Source organism: Oncorhynchus mykiss, chromosome 4 (genome assembly GCF_057628025.1).
Source record: "Oncorhynchus mykiss isolate SJ-2025 chromosome 4, ASM5762802v1, whole genome shotgun sequence".
NCBI classification, from domain to species: Eukaryota; Metazoa; Chordata; class Actinopteri; order Salmoniformes; family Salmonidae; genus Oncorhynchus; species Oncorhynchus mykiss.
This window is the reverse complement of record NC_143025.1, coordinates 11,632,123-11,647,965: the sequence shown is the minus strand read 5'-3', so window position 1 is coordinate 11,647,965 and position 15,843 is coordinate 11,632,123. Positions and strand designations below refer to the sequence as shown.

The 15,843-nt window shown below is 42.9% G+C and overlaps 1 protein-coding gene across 10 annotated transcripts in view; it reads left to right on the top strand.

The window, feature by feature from the left end:
* The window catches only part of LOC110521284 (transcription factor SOX-6), a 200,476-nt gene that overhangs the window by 15,139 nt on the left and 169,494 nt on the right, over window positions 1–15,843 (top strand). For 7 of the 10 annotated variants that reach the window (XM_090231108.1, XM_090231104.1, XM_090231105.1 and 4 more), the window contains one exon: window positions 9,659–9,723. The gene's annotated coding sequence lies outside the window, so the exon portion shown is untranslated. Of the gene's footprint in view, window positions 1–6,404; window positions 6,468–9,658; window positions 9,724–15,843 lie in introns of those variants that run through there. The other 3 variants (XM_090231107.1, XM_090231109.1, XM_090231103.1) reach the window with 1 other exon arrangement.

Here is a 15,843-nt window from a genome sequence, read left to right as displayed (position 1 = left end):
TTATTACTAGTGTTAATACCGTTTGTGTTCAAGAACATACTGTTAACAATGGTTTGCAAGAATTAGATGTTGAGTTAAGAGCTTTTTTAAATGTATGTGTTCCATGAATCCTATTGGCAGAGCTGGATTTGAACCTCCAGCCTGAGCAGTGCACCATTGACAAATGGCTCTTTTACAAGATCCTGTGATTTGTTCTCTGTGGTATTAACATACTGTACATTTAGAGTTAGTCTTATTCTGGATGTGGTTGAAAAAGGGAAATGTGCTGAAATGTTGTAGCGAGGGTTTGTGGTTTGGCCTCCCATGCAGTTACCATGAGCCTCTCTGACCATCTGAAAGGGCTGCTGAAGCTGGGACACACCACACAGAGAATAATACACACAGATGGATACACTGGCATAAAACACACACGCACGCACGCACGCACGCACGCACACACACACACACACACACACACACACACAAAAGTATTCCAAGGTCTTGTAGAGACAGGGCCTTGTGTGGGTGGGGTCTCACCACAAAGATGGAATATGTATTGATATGTGCCATAGTATGTGTGGTCATGTCGAGATGTTGTGCAACATATTTTGGTGCCTGGATGAAAAGCTCCAGCCTTCAGCTTTACCAGCCCACACTTCACCACTCGCACAGTGGCCACTACTAATGGGGCGGGGCAGCACCGCTCAGGGTGTGAGGCCTCAAACAGGTATGTGGTCAGAGCGCCTGGGGAAGGATGCTGGTTCCACCCAGCATGCCCCTATAGCCGACGCTCATTGGTCGGTGGCCAGCTGTCAATGCAGGCTGTTCCCGTGGTTTACAGCTTGGAGAGAGGCCTTTAATCAAACTGTGGTCATTATGAGGTGGTGGTGAGAGCTGGGACCACAGTAAGACTGGCTATGTTTGGAGGCCTGGGAGGGGCCTACAGTAAGAATGGCTCTGTTTGGAGGCCTGGGAGGGGCCCACAGTAAGACTGGCTCTGTTTGGAGGCCTGGGAGGGGCCCATATTAACACTGGCTCTGTTTGGAGGCCTGGGAGGGGGATGGGCCCTCAGTATGACTGGCTCTATTTGGAGGACTGGGAGGGGGATGGTCTCACAGTAAGACTGACTCTGTTTGGAGGCCTGGGAGGGAGATGGGCCCACAGTAAGAAGCTCTGTTTGGAGGCCTGGGAGGGAGATGGGCCCACAGTAAGAAGCTCTGTTTGGAGGCCTGGGAGGGGGATGGGCCCACAGTAAGACTGGCTCGGTTTGGAGGCTTGGGAGGGAGATGGGCCCACAGTAAGAAGCTCTGTTTGGAGGCCTGTGAGGGGGATGGGCCAGGGGGAAAGGGATGGGGCCTACAATAAGACTGGCTCTGTTTGTGAAAGGGGTGGGGCCCACAGTAAGACTGGCTCTGTTTGGAGGCCTGAGAGGGGGATAGGCCAGGGGGAAAGGGATGGGGCCTACAATAAGACTGGCTCTGTTTGGAGGCCTGAGAGGGGGATAGGCCAGGGGGAAAGGGATGGGGCCTACAATAAGACTGGCTCTGTTTGGAGGCCTGAGAGGGGGATAGGCCAGGGGGAAAGGGATGGGGCCTACAATAAGACTGGCTCTGTTTGGAGGCCTGAGAGGGGGATAGGCCAGGGGGAAAGGGTTGGGAAACCCAGAATAGAAATGCACTAGTACACTTTGATTGACAACCCTACATTTGAGCATGACTAGGTGTATAACATGGTAGTCTGTTTTTATGAGTCCAACGATGGGACACAGTTCAAGAGACAAGTAGTAGGCTACATGTTTCTCCCATGCCTTATTTGTGTACAGTTGCTGGGCTGCTGAGTTATACTGTTTTTGGATGACAGAGTATTGAACAGGGGTTTTGGCACCAGTACAGCTGACGGGGCTGGACTGCTACTGGACTGCATGTGACCTCATGTATACGATATGACTGATGGAAGTTGAGGTCCACTGTATCAAAGGGTAACTCAACCCCCCCTTCTTGTAACGGTGTGTACAGCAGCCCATCTGAATAGAATTACAGGCATTTCATGGGACCCAACTCTTGTGCTTTTAGCACCGCTAATGCTAACCTTGTGTTACCAGGCCTTTCAGCACCCGCAGTAACGTTAGCCTTGTGTTAGCATTCACCATGAGAAACCACTAACCAACTCACCTACAATTCGACCACAGAGTGGTTCCTCTGGCTTGCCGGACTTACAAAGATTTAAAAGCAAGTGTAGCTATAGGAGAAGTACTTTTCTGTAGCCTCCCAACTTCTTGGTTCCCTCTGTAAGGACCTCCCTTCAGGAGGACTGGAAAATAGCTGCCTCAGCTGGCTGTGCAGTGTAGCCTCCTTCTCAGGGAGCTTACACTGTGTCCCCCTTTTTAATATGGCAAATATAGGCTGGCTTGTGATGTCAATTGTTATTGCTGGATGCATGCTGTAGGAAAAATCCCATCTGCTTTTCTAAAGAGCCACAGTGACAAGAAGCTTATGTCATAAAGACTCTATTGTGGCAGCCCAGGTCTCTGTGTTGAAGTGTTGCTCGCTTAACTCGTACCCTACATTGTTAAACTTCACGTGTGTTTCCCGCCACTCTCAACACACAATGGGCCCTGTGCCTGCTTGTTCATGGTGCACACAGGAAAAGGGTTAAGCGCCAACCTTTTGTGAGACAGATTGGTGAAAAAGAGCAGCCATAAATTATTATGTCATTGTGTAACACACTTCTATAAGAGGTAGGGTCAGATGAAACATGATAATGATGGGTGCTTTTGATGGTGTCGAACAACTTCAAAAGACATACGCCCCCTTTCTGACAGGCAATTGAAAGCCCCCCCCCCCAAACAGACAATCAGAAGAGTGAAGAACTCACGTGTTTCACGTACACACAATATTAGGATCCGTGGGAATGATGAAGTTAGCAAAGTGGATACCTTGAGGATCGATATATCTTTGTTTGCCTCTTATCTAATCACACCCTCTCAAGCACAACCATTCCTACTTGACCTGTTTAACCTCCTTAGGGTCGTTCCGCCAAATTTGCATTTCACTTGATTAAAGTATTGGTCAGCACCCTAGAAGCTTGTCTTTAGAAAAAAGGTAGTAGAGACAGTAAAGAGACCGTAAAGAGACTGTGAAGAGACTGTGACAAGACTGTGGCGATGCTGAAAACTGGGGCACCACAAGGTACAGTCCTCACCCCTTTGAGAAAGCAGCTTCAGAACCCCACTCTAAAGACGAGGAACTTTACAGTGAAAACGCTTGTCTGACATTTCCTGACTTAAAACCTCTTGATGCACCCATCCCGTTAGCGGGATCATTTTAGTCAACATCCGCTGAATTGCAGGGCGCCAAATTCAAATTAAATTACTAAAAATATTAAATTCTCATGAAATCACAAGTGCAATATAGCAAAACACAGCTTAGCTTGTTGTTAATCCACCTGGCATGTCAGATTTCAAAAAAGCTTTTTGGCGAAAGCATACCAAGCGTTTATGTAAGGACATCTCTCTCAGTAGACAAAACATTACAAACAGCTAGCAGCCAAGTAGATTGGTCACGAAAGTCAATAAAAGCAATAAAATGAATCGCTTACATTTTATGATCTTCGGATGTTTGCACTCACTTAACTCCCAGTTACACAATAAATGTTCCTTTTGTTCCATAAAGATTATTTTTATATCCAAAATACCTCTATTTGGTTGGCTCGTTATGTTTAGAAATCCACAGGCTCAAGCGGTCACGACATCGCAGACGAAAATTCCAAATAGTATCCGTAAAGTTCGTAGAAACATGTCAAACCTTTTTATAACCAATCTTCAGGTTGTTTTTACAATATATAATCGATAATATTTCAACCGGGACAAAAGGAGAGAGAGAGAAATGTCTGCTCCAAGCTGTTGCGCATGCAAAACGCTGCTGGCACCCAGCCATACAATGACGCGATGTGATCTTTCTCGCTCATTTTTCAAAATAAAAGCCTGAAACTATGTCTAAAGACTGTTCACACCATGGGGAAGCCATAGGAAAGAGAATCTGGTTGATATCCCTTTAAATGGAGCGAAGGCAGGCAATGGAACAGAGAGCTTTCAGGAAAAACAGCACTTCCGGGTTGGATTTTCCTCAGGTTTTCACCTGCAATATCAGTTCTGTTATACTCACAGACAATATTTTGACAGTTTTGGAAACTTTAGAGTATCTTCTATCCCCATCTGACAATTATATGCATATTCTAGATTCTGGGCCTGAGAAATAGGCAGTTTCCTTTGGGTATGTTTTTCATCCAAACAAAATACTGCCCCCTACACTCAGGAGGTTTAAGAAAGATTAGTCTAACTCCCCCATCTCAAAGACTAGTCTAACTCCCCCATCTCAAAGACTAGTCTAACTCCCCCATCTCAAAGAATAGTCTAGCTCTCCCATCTCAAAGACTAGTCTAGCTCTCCCATCTCAAAGACTAGTCTAGCTCTCCCATCTCAAAGAATATTCTAACTCCCCCATCTCAACTCCCCAACACACCTTGCGTTCCATCATATGGTGGGTTTGTGTTCCCCACTAAATCATTTCCCTGTCTCGCAGATTAAGCCCACTGGAGAATTAGCTAGACCAGGGATGGGCAACTAGTCTAGCGGCCAGCTATCTAAATTTAGTAATCATGGTCAAATTATCGGAATTGCAGCTCATTGTCCTTTTCACCCCATAGTTAAAGGAAAATTGTTATAAAATTGCTAAATCTTCTATCCGACACATGGAACATTTTGTAGAATTGCAGCAAACTTGCTTTAAAACTGCACCATTTTCTCTACACCCCATGGCAAAATGTGTAGATTTGCACAAAATTAACTTTAGTTTCCCCTGTTCCCCACTGGACTCATTTACATTTATAGCACACAGCAATTAATTACAGGCCTGCTCTGGCCTTGTAAATTAAAGCATGGCGGTTGCTAATTGCCCTGACAGTTTAAATAGTTTGATACAGGGCCATGACACAGTCGACCTGTTGATGCTGTATAACCTCAGTTTGATACAGTGCTGTCAAGGTCTGACACTGCTCTGGGATCTGTTCCCTTGGTTGTGTTTTGTGGTCTTTATGGGTTCTTCTGATATCTCCACACAGGTCAGGAACTGTTTCTTTGTGTTTTTCTCCCTCTGACTTTTGTATTCGTACTTTCAAAGGTTTCAAGTTAAGGTGCATCTCTTTTGGTATTGTTATCACTCTGATTTACGGTCTGTATGAGTTCATAGGTCTGCCTTTCAGGGTGTGTCAGGGGTCTGTCAGGGGTCTGTTTTCCCAGAACTCTGTTTGGGGCCAAGAATCCACTTTTTCCAAATGGTAGGTCTTTTAATGCGAAGACTGTCGGGCTCCTCAACCGACTCCCTCACAGGGCTCCTCGACCGACTCCCTCACAGGTCCTCCTTTCTTCTCTCTCACACAATGATGTACTTGTGCATACCTCTCCAGAACCAACAAAAGAAGAGAAATCCTATTCATGACTCTCTCTGACATTCACCCTTGTTTTTACAACGTTCGGTGAGCATTTGCAGAGTGGAACAGGCTTTGTCTTGAAGACCAGGGGAACAATAGCAGCGAGCATAATGTAATCTTGCCTAAGTGTACCGAGCGAGGGTGAGGTTGAGACTGATGTGTTGCCACTTGCCCCTCACCTCTGCAATATTTCATGTTAACAACTGCTTCAATAATGCTTGTTGTCAGTTAAGCCAGTCTAGTGTTAACTAGGTCTTTTGTGAGCGTGCTCCAAAGCTTTTCAGTCATGCAAGGCATCCCTTACCTTGTTCCCCTCATTAAAGTGTTGACTTGGAATTCTCATCCATACTCACATCTTGGTTGTGTTCAGTGGGCACCAAGAAAGCATTCCGAAACTGAGAGATACTATTTAAAAACAATGTTTTAAGAAAGCATGTTTCTACAGTCCTAATGTCCTAATGAACACAACCCTGGTAGCTTGAGTGAAATGAGTGAAAGAGCGGCTTTGAAAACGGGACATCAACCAGTAGCACAAATAGTGAGTTCTCAGTGGATCCAGTGACCAGCTCATCATTTATGGATCAATTGACCTCTATTCTAGTTTAATTGACCTCTATTCTAGTTTAATTGACCTCTATTCTAGTTTAATTGACCTCTATTCTAGTTTAATTGACCAGGTGATTAGCTTGTGGTGCAACATACATTATCTGAGTAGAGCTGTGCTTGACATCGCAACGCCTCATTGACCTCGCAATGTCGAAGCTCATGGGCTGCAAGCGTTATCGAGACGCTCTCTGTCTACACAGTGTCTCTTTGTCTCCCCTTTTCTGAGCGGCATTGACAACTGGGACGAAACAGCACATGGATGTTTTGATGTGTTGGATGTGTGTGTGAATGCGTGTATTCATGTGTTGCACCATGTGTGTTTCTCTCCACAGATTTTTTCTGGTTGTTCCACTGTGCTGTGTTTCCCCTAGTCCCTGTCTGTCTCTTGACAAAAGGTATAATTTTACTACTTGAACTTTTGCCGAACATGTAGCTAGCTAGTCTACCCTCTCATTTCACCATTGCCAGATCCTCACTCAGACAGGTGTGTTCCATAGCTGCCTGAACGTTCGCCTAACATGGACAGTAATATTTTACAGCTGCTGGAACCATTGCCAAACAGGTAGCAGCCATATCCCAGTTGTCAGGGGAGGCCCAGGACAGCTTCATCTCTCCCTTGCATGTCAAGACCTTAGAGTGGATGTGGGAAGTGTGTGTGTGTGTGTGTGTGTGTGTGTGTGTGTGTGTGTGTGTGTGTGGTGAGGGGGGGGGGGGACTGGTTGTGTCGGCTTGTCTGTGTGTATGTGCATGAGATGAGTGTGTTTATGTCTGTGCTTACATGTGCATGAGAGTGCAGGTGTGTGTCTGTGTGTGTTTGTGTGTGCGTGTGTGTTTGTCTGTCTGTGTGTGTGGATCCTGACTGTCAGCCCAATGCTCCGACCAGCTGTGGCTGAGTGAGACTGGAAGGGGTCCAGTGGGTAGTAACTAAATGATCTGCTGGATATTCTCTGAGGAGAAGGCCTTCCTTTGTTTTTCTGGGTTTTCCTGAGCAAATTTATAGACCTAAATTAATAAGGTTATCATAGCAGTGTTCTGGGCCTCTCTCCATCGCCTTTTTGCACACATGTACATGAAAACACATGAACACACACTCACACACACACACACACACACACACACACACACACACACACACACACACACACACACCGTTCCGTGGCTTGTTCTTGTCTTCCTGGGTAGCCAGCTGTCTTTCTGATTAACAATCGTCCTCCAGGTGTTGAGGCCACCAGCGGCAGACGATAGAGTGGCGAGGGTGTGTTGAGCGGTGGAGAAAAAGAGGAGAGAAAGAGAGAATAACTGGTTCTGCAGATATTTGGAACGTGTTCAGACGAGCTGACAGGTTGAGAGTGTGAACGGCAGTCGAGGGACCTCGACTTAGGGCAAAACATTTTTTTTTTATGTGGCAGTGATTGTTTTGAAACTGACTTTGAAACAGGCTCCGGGGTAAAGTGTTGGCTAGGTACAGATCTAGGATCAGCATGCCCTCCTCCAATCCTATCCTCAACCTTTAGTAATATAAATGCAAAACTGACCCAAGATCAGTGACTAGGAGCAACTTCACCCTATTCCATGAAACAGAGATATGAGTTGGATGGTTCTAGCTATATTTTCTGCTGAGTATTTGTTAAGTAGTTTAGGATCTCCCTAGAACACAAGGGCTCTGGGTTGTTCTTGTTTGAATTGCTCTAAATTGTGCCCTCAGAGAAAATAAGTTGGTTCTAAGAGAAAATAATTCTCTAGATTTAAGCCATGAATAAAATATAATGTGCCTTGTATTTGCTTCTTTCCTTCATTGTTCTTAATTAGCTTCAAATTGTAAAATCACAGGCATGTTTGTTTCGACCGGTTTATGCATTGCTCTTAGTTTCAGTATAAAGTTTACTTTGATGTCAGTTGGAGGCTGGATGTGTGTGTATTCCATGATTTTGTTTTTTCTCTCTCTCTCTCTCTCTCTCTCTCTCTCTCTCTCTCTCTCTCTCTCTCCTGCTTTGATGTATTTATTTGTTGCCGTGGCGCCACAAACCCAGGTAGTTTGAGATGCGTGTGGATCAATTGAGGTTGACCCTAGTAACTTGCGGTAACCAGCAGAGCCACAGGCGGGAGAAAAGCTATTTAGAAGCTAAATAGTCGCACACGACTAGTTGGTATGTTTCCACTGATGTGTGAGAGCAGTGTCGGGCAGTGACTCTTCGTTACGTCCCAAATGGCATCCTATTCCCAATGTAGTGCACTACTTTTGACCAGAGCCCTATTCCCTATGTAGTGCACTACTTTTGATCAGAGCCCTATTCCCTATGTAGTGCACTACTTTTGACCAGAGCCCATAGAGTTCTGGTCAAGAGTAGTACATCCTATAGGGACTAGGGTGCCGCCTTCTTAACCCTCCAGATTTATGAGGACAGAGGGACCTATCTCGGCGGCCTCGACAGTAATTCCCGTTACGAGAAGGCTTAACAAATGCCCAACTTCAAAGCTGTGTTCAATAATCTTAATGTTGGGTGTGTTGCTGGGTTTGTGTGCCTGCATACAGTGTGCGTTGTCATTTATGTGCTGCCGTGTGTGTGCACCATTACGTTACACTGCCTCTCCTGTCCAACATTGAGGCTCTCTGTTGGATAGGCAGCAGGTATAGAAGCACATTGCATGCCTATATGCATAGCTATAGATGGAGACGCTAGATAAACAACTAGAAGAAGTGTAGTTTATTAAAAATGCTCTGACATTTAGTTTTTAGAGGCACACACTGAGCGAATCCTAATTATACACACAGAACCCAATGAGATATTTCTCATTACAATCAAAACAATAGCAGATGAAGTGACAATTCTGTGTGGCCTGGGAGGACTGTGTCAGTGTTGGCGTGGGTTCGATTCCGACCCACTGCCTATGTTACACTCTTCTCCTATCTCTTCTCTGGCCAATAAAGAATACACAAATCACACTCCATGAACAAATGTCAACATGGCATAAAGGCAATCAAGTGTGCAAGATATGACCCTGTAATCATTGTATGCTGTCCATGTGTGTATGCATTTTTTATATCAATGTAATGACGTGATTGTTTGCAGTGGTGTAAAGTACTTAAGTAGTACTTTCAAATATTTTTACTTAAGTCGTTTTTTGGGGGTATCTGTACTTTACTATTTACATTTGACAACATTTACTTTTACTTCACTAAATTCCTGAAAAGAATAAAGTACTTTTTACTCCATGCATTTTCCCTGACCCCTAAAAGTACTAGTTACATTCTAGAATGTTTAGAAGGACAGGAATATGGTCCAATTCACACACTTCTCAAGAGAACTTCCCTGGTCATCCTGTCTCTGATCTGGTGGACTCACTAAACACAAATGCTTTGTTTGTAAATAATGGTCTGAGTGTTGGAGTGTGCCCCTGGCTATCCAAACATTTTTAAAACAAGAACATGGTGCTGTCTGCTTTGCTTAATATAAGGAATTAGAAATTATTTATACTTTTACTATCCTATCCTTTTGATGGGATTTTACTCAAGTATGTTAATTGGATACTTTTTCCACCACTGATTGTTGTTTTTAAATTATCTCTTGTTTTTGCTCTTTTTTAGGAGACGTTCATGAATCCAATTCTGACCCACCAGTGAGCTGAAGGTGTTGAAGTCTCTCTACTGCTGTAAGTGTTAAGTCTATTCTAATTTCTACTCTGTAAGACATTATCTTAAAGGGATAGTTGACTTGATTTAAGTTAAGCTTATTCTAGATGTTGCTAAATAACCAGCTAAAGAATTTAAAAACTGTTTGGAGGAATTGACAATGCCTTAGGGAAGTCGGGGGAAAAAAGTAGAAACTTTCTCTTTAAAGCATGGGATTTCTTGGTGCATATGTTATGCCACAAAGGAATGCACCTGTCTTGTATGAATGGTCATGTCAGTGGCGCACACTCCTTTTTATTTCTGCGTGTTGTCACGTTTCAGGTGAACAAACTGTACCTGACTTTGTACGTGTCCGTTAGTTTGCCTTCGTCGTTCACATACAGAGTGCTTTTGATAGCTTCCCCGTATGGATCTGGACCACCACTCTGGTCAGGGTGTTTCTCTGTATTCACTCAATAGGAGCTTTCAGTGTGGCGTAGAAAGGCCTCTTTTAAAGACACACAGGTAGGCAACACTCCAGAAACCTGTCAGCGCTACATTACAGTAGGCTTTTAATGGACTTTCTCCCTGTCTACGTTACAGTAGGCTTTTAATGGACTTTCTCCCTGTCTACATTACAGTAGGCTTTTAATGGACTTTCTCCCTGTCTACATTACAGTAGGCTTTTAATGGACTTTCTCCCTGTCTACATTACAGTAGGCTTTTAATGGTCTTTCTCCCTGTCTACATTACAGTAGGCTTTTAATGGTCTTTCTCCCTGTCTACATTACAGTAGGCTTTTAATGGACTTTCTCCCTGTCTACATTACAGTAGGCTTTTAATGGTCTTTCTCCCTGTCTACATTACAGTAGGCTTTTAATGGTCTTTCTCCCTGTCTACATTACAGTAGGCTTTTAATGGACTTTCTCCCTGTCTACATTACAGTAGGCTTTTAATGGACTTTCTCCCTGTCTACGTTACAGTAGGCTTTTAATGGACTTTCTCCCTGTCTACATTACAGTAGACTTTTAATGGACTTTCTCCGTGTCTACGTTACAGTAGGCTTTTAATGGACTTTCTCCCTGTCTACATTACAGTAGGCTTTTAATGGTCTTTCTCCCTGTCTACATTACAGTAGGCTTTTAATGGACTTTCTCCCTGTCTACGTTACAGTAGGCTTTTAATGGACTTTCTCCCTGTCTACATTACAGTAGGCTTTTAATGGACTTTCTCCCTGTCTACATTACAGTAGGCTTTTAATGGACTTTCTCCCTGTCTACATTACAGTAGGCTTTTAATGGACTTTCTCCCTGTCTACATTACAGTAGGCTTTTAATGGTCTTTCTCCCTGTCTACATTACAGTAGGCTTTTAATGGACTTTCTCCCTGTCTACATTACAGTAGGCTTTTAATGGTCTTTCTCCCTGTCTACATTACAGTAGGCTTTTAATGGTCTTTCTCCCTGTCTACATTACAGTAGGCTTTTAATGGACTTTCTCCCTGTCTACATTACAGTAGGCTTTTAATGGACTTTCTCCCTGTCTATGTTACAGTAGGCTTTTAATGGTCTTTCTCCCTGTCTACATTACAGTAGGCTTTTAATGGACTTTCTCCCTGTCTACATTACAGTAGGCTTTTAATGGACTTTCTCCCTGTCTACATTACAGTAGGCTTTTAATGGACTTTCTCCCTGTCGACGTTACAGTAGGCTTTTAATGGACTTTCTCCCTGTCTACATTACAGTAGGCTTTTAATGGACTTTCTCCCTGTCTACATTACAGTAGGCTTTTAATGGACTTTCTCCCTGTCTACATTACAGTAGGCTTTTAATGGACTTTCTCCCTGTCTACATTACAGTAGGCTTTTAATGGACTTTCTCCCTGTCTACATTACAGTAGGCTTTTAATGGACTTTCTCCCTGTCTACATTACAGTAGGCTTTTAATGGACTTTCTCCCTGTCTACATTACAGTAGGCTTTTAATGGACTTTCTCCCTGTCTACATTACAGTAGGCTTTTAATGGACTTTCTCCCTGTCTACATTACAGTAGGCTTTTAATGGACTTTCTCCCTGTCTACATTACAGTAGGCTTTTAATGGACTTTCTCCCTGTCTACATTACAGTAGGCTTTTAATGGACTTTCTCCCTGTCTACATTACAGTAGGCTTTTAATGGTCTTTCTCCCTGTCTACATTACAGTAGGCTTTTAATGGACTTTCTCCCTGTCTACATTACAGTAGGCTTTTAATGGACTTTCTCCCTGTCTACATTACAGTAGGCTTTTAATGGACTTTCTCCCTGTCTACATTACAGTAGGCTTTTAATGGACTTTCTCCCTGTCTACATTACAGTAGGCTTTTAATGGACTTTCTCCCTGTCTACATTACAGTAGGCTTTTAATGGACTTTCTCCCTGTCTACATTACAGTAGGCTTTTAATGGACTTTCTCCCTGTCTACATTACAGTAGGCTTTTAATGGACTTTCTCCCTGTCTACATTACAGTAGGCTTTTAATGGACTTTCTCCCTGTCTACATTACAGTAGGCTTTTAATGGACTTTCTCCCTGTCTACATTACAGTAGGCTTTTAATGGACTTTCTCCCTGTCTACATTACAGTAGGCTTTTAATGGACTTTCTCCCTGTCTACATTACAGTAGGCTTTTAATGGACTTTCTCCCTGTCTACATTACAGTAGGCTTTTAATGGACTTTCTCCCTGTCTACATTACAGTAGGCTTTTAATGGACTTTCTCCCTGTCTACATTACAGTAGGCTTTTAATGGTCTTTCTCCCTGTCTACATTACAGTAGGCTTTTAATGGACTTTCTCCCTGTCTACATTACAGTAGGCTTTTAATGGACTTTCTCCCTGTCTACATTACAGTAGGCTTTTAATGGACTTTCTCCCTGTCTACATTACAGTAGGCTTTTAATGGACTTTCTCCCTGTCTACATTACAGTAGGCTTTTAATGGACTTTCTCCCTGTCTACATTACAGTAGGCTTTTAATGGACTTTCTCCCTGTCTACATTACAGTAGGCTTTTAATGGACTTTCTCCCTGTCTACATTACAGTAGGCTTTTAATGGTCTTTCTCCCTGTCTACATTACAGTAGGCTTTTAATGGACTTTCTCCCTGTCTACATTACAGTAGGCTTTTAATGGTCTTTCTCCCTGTCTACATTACAGTAGGCTTTTAATGGTCTTTCTCCCTGTCTACATTACAGTATGCTTTTAATGGACTTTCTCCCTGTCTACATTACAGTAGGCTTTTAATGGTCTTTCTCCCTGTCTACATTACAGTAGGCTTTTAATGGACTTTCTCCCTGTCTACATTACAGTAGGCTTTTAATGGACTTTCTCCCTGTCTACATTACAGTAGGCTTTTAATGGTCTTTCTCCCTGTCTACATTACAGTAGGCTTTTAATGGACTTTCTCCCTGTCTACATTACAGTAGGCTTTTAATGGACTTTCTCCCTGTCTACATTACAGTAGGCTTTTAATGGTCTTTCTCCCTGTCTACATTACAGTAGGCTTTTAATGGTCTTTCTCCCTGTCTACATTACAGTAGGCTTTTAATGGACTTTCTCCCTGTCTACATTACAGTAGGCTTTTAATGGACTTTCTCCCTGTCTACATTACAGTAGGCTTTTAATGGTCTTTCTCCCTGTCTACATTACAGTAGGCTTTTAATGGACTTTCTCCCTGTCTACATTACAGTAGGCTTTTAATGGTCTTTCTCCCTGTCTACATTACAGTAGGCTTTTAATGGACTTTCTCCCTGTCTACATTACAGTAGGCTTTTAATGGTCTTTCTCCCTGTCTACATTACAGTAGGCTTTTAATGGTCTTTCTCCCTGTCTACATTACAGTAGGCTTTTAATGGACTTTCTCCCTGTCTACATTACAGTAGGCTTTTAATGGACTTTCTCCCTGTCTACATTACAGTAGGCTTTTAATGGACTTTCTCCCTGTCTACATTACAGTAGGCTTTTAATGGTCTTTCTCCCTGTCTACATTACAGTAGGCTTTTAATGGACTTTCTCCCTGTCTATGTTACAGTAGGCTTTTAATGGTCTTTCTCCCTGTCTACATTACAGTAGGCTTTTAATGGTCTTTCTCCCTGTCTACATTACAGTAGGCTTTTAATGGTCTTTCTCCCTGTCTACATTACAGTAGGCTTTTAATGGTCTTTCTCCCTGTCTACATTACAGTAGGCTTTTAATGGACTTTCTCCCTGTCTACATTACAGTAGGCTTTTAATGGTCTTTCTCCCTGTCTACATTACAGTAGGCTTTTAATGGTCTTTCTCCCTGTCTACATTACAGTAGGCTTTTAATGGTCTTTCTCCCTGTCTACATTACAGTAGGCTTTTAATGGTCTTTCTCCCTGTCTACATTACAGTAGGCTTTTAATGGACTTTCTCCCTGTCTACATTACAGTAGGCTTTTTAATGGACTTTCTCCCTGTCTACATTACAGTAGGCTTTTAATGGACTTTCTCCCTGTCTACATTACAGTAGGCTTTTAATGGACTTTCTCCCTGTCTACATTACAGTAGGCTTTTAATGGACTTTCTCTCTGTTCGTAATAAAGATATATAGTACAAGTCAAAATTTTGGACACACCTACTCATTCAAGGGTGTTTCTTGATTTTGTACTATTTTCTACATTGTAGAATAATAGTGAAGACATCAAAACTATGAAATAACACATATGGAATGATGTAGTAACCAAAAAAGTGTTAAATAAATCAGAATATATTCTTCAAAGTAGCCACCCTTTGCCTTGATGACAGTTTTGCACACTCTTGGCATTCTCTCAACCAGCTTCATGAGGTAGTCACTTGGAATGCATTTAAATTAACAGGTGTTTCTTGTTAAAAGTTAATTTGTGGATTTTTTTTGGCAAGATCAGCTCAAATAAGCAAAGAGAAATGACAGTCCATCATTACTTTAAGACATGAAGGTCAGTCACAAAAACCATCAAGCACTATGATGAAACTGGATCTCATGAGGACCACCACAGGAAAGGAAGACCCAGAGTTACCTCTGCTGCAGAGGATAAGTTCATTAGAGTTTACTCTACCTCAGATTGCAGCCCAAATAAAGTAACAGACACATCTCAACATCAACTGTTCAGAGGAGACCGTGTGAATCAGGCCTTCATGGTTGTATTGCTGCAAAGCCCAAATTAAGCTGTCAATATTGAAGTCCTATACATTTAAATGGTTTCACCAAGAGAAATATATGAAATGTAGAACTGGGAGAAATTAAAGAAAAGTGCCATATGGTTCATCCCAGTTTTAAAGTAATAATAGGTGTCTTCTTTGTGGCCCTGGTGTCATGTCAGAGGGGGAGGAACTTTTCGCTATATGTCATCAGTTAGCTGATCCTCATTGGACCCTAGCCCTCGTCGTCGGAAGGCTTTAATGATTTACTGTTTGGGGATAGGCTATCCACTTTGTTGGCCAGGGTAAGTAGGTCCATTTGAAAGGCTTTGTTTGCACTCCCTGTTGTATTTCTATCCATACTACTTAACTCATTCATTGAAATCACTTGAATAAAGCTACTCTATTTCTTTCAATTTGGCTGCAGAGCCCGTGTCACTATCCCACCCAAGGTCCATAATATGGTTCTCTTTTGAATGTACTCATTGGTTGTAGATGGCGAGGCTATAGGTTGGGCCTGGGATGTGGTTCCTTACTTAGGCTGGAACAGCGAGCAGCTCATAGCCAGCGAGAGAATCCACCAGCCTCATCCCACAGCGTCTTCGCAAAACCACCAGCTCTATCACTCTTTCACTTATATTAGCCTTGAAATGGGGCCTGTTCTAAATAGGATCTCCTTCTAGTTTATCCCTTTCTGTTTATGGAGGAGTGGAGAGAAGAAAAGAGCCACGCAGCTTAGTCACTTTTTCCCTCTCTCGGCCTCCAAACCACAAGCGAGGGCAGCTTCCCCAGGACGAGTTATTTTGTCTCTTCTTCTTCCACTGTGGCTTTAAAGAGATCCTCCTTCCATTAGGTCATGCAGTGAGACCGTCTCTGATACAGCGAGAGAAAGAGGAAGAGAAAGAGGGAGAGATATAAAGAAAGGGAGGGGGGAGAGAAAGATGTTTGGAGGGGAGAGTTGGAGGCCTCTGTTTCTTACACTAAGGAGTAAAG